Source organism: Trichechus manatus, unplaced genomic scaffold (assembly GCF_000243295.1).
Source record: "Trichechus manatus latirostris isolate Lorelei unplaced genomic scaffold, TriManLat1.0 scaffold00012, whole genome shotgun sequence".
NCBI classification, from domain to species: Eukaryota; Metazoa; Chordata; class Mammalia; order Sirenia; family Trichechidae; genus Trichechus; species Trichechus manatus.
This window is the reverse complement of record NW_004443948.1, coordinates 569,394-574,753: the sequence shown is the minus strand read 5'-3', so window position 1 is coordinate 574,753 and position 5,360 is coordinate 569,394. Positions and strand designations below refer to the sequence as shown.

Sequence of the window (5,360 nt, the reverse complement as noted above, 5' to 3'; positions counted from 1 at the left end):
AGTCATTTGGGTTAAGTTAAAATAAAGGTAATTTAAGTTAAAGCTTCAAAACTTAAGATAATTGCTAAATAAAGCAAGAAGGTATCGCATATCCTTACCCCCACATATATACCACTACACTGCATATTACTATAGAAAGAAATCATCAAAATACTATTCTATCTTCTTAGACTTCTTACTCTTAAGTCCATCACTGCATTGTTAAACACTCTAAAGTAAATATTCTCTAGGATTAAGCAGACTTGTCCTTTATCAAAATTACTGCAAGAGCTTTAGGGTAAAAATAAAGACACGTTTCACAGCAGAGTTATGGAATGAGATGCTTATAGTAAAAAAAAAAAAGAAAAAGAAAAAGAAGTTCCGTTTCTAAACAACAATGGGGTTGGAAAAGTATTCTAAACTTCAAGAAATGAGAGAAATACAGTAGGATATGATTTTCTGGCCAGCATAACCAAAGAATAGATTCATATCTGATTACACTGGCACATTAAATATTATAGAAAATATAAAGATGAACATATGTCAAAAAGAAAACCACCATTGTTGTACCCTCTGATGTAATCTGCCTAACCCAAAAAACAAGACAAAACAAAACAAAAGCCCCTTTATCAGAGTTGTGGTTAATGGAGGAGCTATGCTAAACCTTAGCTTTTAATTGCATCCCTGGAAGATTCCTGAATATGATCAGTAGAGCCTATAAATAATAAGAAGATTGCCCCAGCACTTTAGGATCACCCCAGACTTAAGAGGGAGAATCTCCAGAAACCACAACATATACATTCTAGAAGATTGGGCAGACAGTGGATATGAGTTTTCTATTGCCATGTAACAAATTACCACAAACTTACTGGCTTAAAATATCACCCATTTGTCATGTCATAGTTCCATGGGTCAGAAGTCTGAGCATGACATAATGGAGTTCTCTGGTCAGGGTCTCATAAGTCTGAAATCATGGCATTAGCCATCTGAATCTAGGAAGCTTCTCCAAAACTCACTGTTGTTTGGTCACAATTCAATTCCTTGCAGTTGTAGGACTGAGGTCCCTGTTTTCCTGCAGCTGCCTGGGGACTGCTCTCAGCTCCCAGAGGCTGCTCTCAGGTTCTTGCCACATGACCTTGTCCATTGGTAGCTCACAGCATGGCTGTTTGTTTTTTCAGGACAATCTATCTCACTTCAAATCTCCCTCTTGGACAGTCCAGTCCCACTTTTAACAGCTTTCCCTGATTAAGTCAGGTCCATCCATATAATCCCCTTTTTGATTACCTCAGAATCAACTAATTTGGGACCTTAATTGGTGGTGTTAAGTGTTGGTATGCCATCCAGTCGATTCCAACTCAAAGTGATCCCATGTGACAGAGCAGAATTGCCCCCATAGGGTTTCCTAGACTGTAATCTTTAAAGGAGCAGATCACCAGGTCTTTTCTCCTACAGAGCTGCTGGTAGGTCTGAACTGCCGACCTTTCAGTTAGCAGTTGAGCATTTAACCATTGCACCCCAGGGTTCCTTGGGACCGTAATTATGACTGCAAAATCCCTTCTGCCACATAACATAACATAATCACTGGACTGAGAGATCATTATCATTCCAAATCCTAATTGACTCAAAAGAAGGGGATTATACAGGATGTGTACACAAGGGGGCAGGAATCTTGGTGGCTATCTTAGAATTCTGCCTACCTCTTTAGGGTATATAAAAAGCCCTGGAGGCACAGTGGTTAAGCACTCAGCTGCCAACTGAAAAGTCAGCAGTTTGAACCCACCAACTGCTCCCTGGGAGAAAGATGTGGCAATCTGCTTCTGTAAAGATTTACAGCCTTGGAAACCCATGGGGGCAGTTCTGCTCTGTCCTATAGGGTTGCCAGGAGTTGGAATCTACTCAATGGCAATAGGTTTTTGGTTTTTCACTAGCTCTTTCATGAACAAATTATTTTTTGTTGGTAAGTTTTTGATGATATAATGTTTTTTCAGTAATGGAATGCATGTTAAATCATTGAGTGTTTTTAAATTTTTGTTAGGGAAGATGGATTTTGAGAAATATTATGTGGGACATATAAGTCCCACTGGACTCTGGTGGTAGGATAGGTTGGATGAGGCATGAAAAAAACTGTGTTATCTTAGGAATTTTATTTTATTGTGTGAAACTTTCAAAAACATGGCGTAACACATAAAGGTACCCGGCAATGGCTGCACATAATTGTGGTTTGAGTCTCCTTCTTAGTGCTGAATTGTTTGCATCACCTTCTTGATCACTTGACAGGTAAATGCTTTCCAACCTATTGGAGCCATATGTCATGTGGCACCTTGCAACTCCTGCCTTGTTCTTCACAAGAAAGGAGGGTCTTCCTCTTCTTTTGAGTTCCAGGCCCACAGTAATCTGCCTAATGAGAGTAAATCTGAAGGAAAGTTGGTCACATCTGCCCCCATTGTTATAGTTCCACATTGTGAAACTATTTATAATGCCAAGGTCAATAAAGAAATACAGCAATCGATGCCACCATCTGAGAGAGCACCTTCCGACTGCATACCTTTAGTGCCTCTGGTCAAAGCGGTCTACTCCGCCCATAAATGCAGTCTATTCTTCAACTGCTCTTGGGCACAAGGTTACTGAGGAGGAACCGTCTTTGTTCTTTCTGTTGACACTAATGATGTCCTTTGGATTGTGGAACGTGGACAAAACTATTACAGGTTTGTTGTCCTGCCACTTTACTGCTGACACACATCCTTTCGTATGAAACAAAAATTCTCCTGCTGAAATTTATCTGTCCTCTTCACCATTTCAGTAGCCCCTTTCTATTTCTCACACTGTGCCTACAGTATATGGTCTGCTTTTGTTTATGTTTTTCATCAAGCAATAGGAAGAAAAGAAATTGTCAAAGGCAATGAGCCTATGAGAATGGTGGCATGAATGACTTAGTCCATGTACAACACTCTCACCAAGGCAGAGAGATGAGTCATGGTCTATGCCTTTTTTTCTGGGATAGATATCAAACTGACTCACAAAGTCAGTTTGTGAGTCAGTCAAGCACCAAACTTTGTATTCGCACTTGATGGGCTTCACTGGCATGAATTGTTTTATTGAGGAATGGCCCTTGAATGGCACTATGCTTTCATCAACTGCCATGACACCTGATGGCACATAAACTTATTTTAGGTGGCTACTGAGAGCATTGATAATTGGGCACAACTTGTGAAACTGATCATAGCCAGGTTCTCCTTTGTGCACAGCTTTTGAATTGTCATTGCAGTGTACGTGCTATGCAAATTTTTTTCCACAGCAACAGGTAAAAAACATCTGGCTAGCAGTGCTTACAAAAATACCTTGTGGGGGCAGAACACAATTGTGAAACAAATCTAGAAGGCATGTGTTCTTCCTGTAAAAATATGGTATACTGCATTGCGCCTGAAAATAAGTTATTCACTTGAAAATTAAATCATTGCGAAAACCGCAACTTGCAAACAACACACAGAAAACTGTAAATATACTTAAAAGGTTTATCTTGCTGTAAAAAAGCCAAAGGACACAAAAGTCTTACACAATCCCACCTCCAGGATGCACCACCTCATACAATAACCTACACACAGTGATTTGGCGCTGACTAATGTTTCCTTGGTTTCAACACCAGTTATACATATCCCCACCAGATGGCTGCATGTACTATAAGTGGGACACCAGCACCCCAAGAAATCAGAGAGGCAAAAAATGTAACTGGAACTTATATGTCCCAGTGTTCACGGAAGGGCTAGGGTATAAGGTCCCTGGGCGGTGCAAGTGGTTTGCAATTGGCTGCTAACCTAAAGGTTATCAGTTGAATCATATCCAGTGACTCTGTGGAAGAAAGCCTGGCGAACTTCTTCCATCAAGATTATAGTCAAAAAAAACCCTATGGAGCAGTTTCACTCAGTAACACATGGGGTTGCCATGAGACAGAATTGACTCCACCACAGCAGGCTTGGTTTTATTTATTCATTTTTCCCACTGGTGTATGCCACAGAACATGTCTCCTACAAACCTGAGGTGAGGGTAAAGCATGATGACACTGATAGGGGTACCATTTGCAATGTGGCACAGCTCCCCCTCAACTGTAACAAAGAAGAGTATCAAATAAATTTTTTCTTCTTAGAATTCCAAGGAAATATTCTAAAAAGGGTAAAATGTGAAGTAAAGTATGTTGGATGGATAACAGCATAGTAGGAATTTACAGGACTCAGATTAAATTAAAAAAAGAACCAGTTTGCTTAAAGACTTCAGTTTTCTTTCATAACCTTCTGAGCATTTTGCTATCTGAAGCACATATTATCTTGCCAAAACCCAAATCTGTGTATGCTCAGGATTTTCCAGAAGTTAATCCTATAGTGGAGATCATTTCCTTTTCTTTGTAAATTCGTACTAAACCAATAATTCAAAGAGTTGTGTTCTGCATATTGTCTTTCTGGAACACATCAACATACTGATTCATTACATTGGGGAACAGTTAATCTTTTTTTTAAAGTACTGTAGAATGAGGAAGAGAGTGAATCTGTTAACTTTTGGGTCGGGGGAGTATTTGATCATGGGAAACAGAAGCGAAATAATTCACAAAAAACAAGAAAAAGCCCTAGCTGTTCTTTGTACTGGTTATATGGGTGACAGTTTATAAAAATTCACCAATGAGTATATTTAGGATATGTATGCATTTCTGTATATATATTATACTTCAATAAAAGTTTAAGCTAAATCAACAATAAAAATACTAGAAAAAATAACTATTTCGCCAATTCTGATCCAATGTTAGGGATCAAGCTATTGTGAACTGTCAACGAGAATGAATATCCCTGGAAGTGACTGAAGGTATAACAGAATTCATTTTTTCTCTTTCATTCTCATTATTCTCATAGCGAGGAAGGTTTGTCTGCACTCTACGGCGCTAAAAGAACTATTGTATCTGAGATGTAGTAAAAGGAAAAACCAGATCTTGGGGGAAAAGGGAGTGTTGAAGGAGCACAATTACATCAGTGAACCTTAAATGTCAGTGTTCCTTAACAATAAGACTTTCATGAATTTAGCTGAATTATTTAATGAATAATTCATATAGCTAATGAATTAAATTCTAAATATTCATGCCTGTTTAATTAAAATATTTTAAAATTTGTGACTTCATAATCAGTATCAAATATGTCTCCTTTCCTTCATTCCAACCATATCACAATTTCTTTCCTCTAGTTCCAGCAATATATAGCTCTGAGAAAATTTGATAATTAAAGTAAAATCATGACTCAAAAATGTAAGCAGCTACTCCTGCCCTAAAGTCAACTTAACTATAAGAATAAATGATATTTTATATAAACTATCTTTAAAACTATCTAAAATACTGATATTTTAAT

The 5,360-nt window shown here is 38.1% G+C and overlaps 1 protein-coding gene across 1 annotated transcript in view; it reads right to left on the bottom strand.

Annotated features, from left to right (window-relative positions):
• PROS1 (protein S) overlaps positions 1–5,360 on the bottom strand; it is a 103,622-nt gene that overhangs the window by 20,284 nt on the left and 77,978 nt on the right. The gene's annotated exons all lie outside the window — the stretch shown is intronic.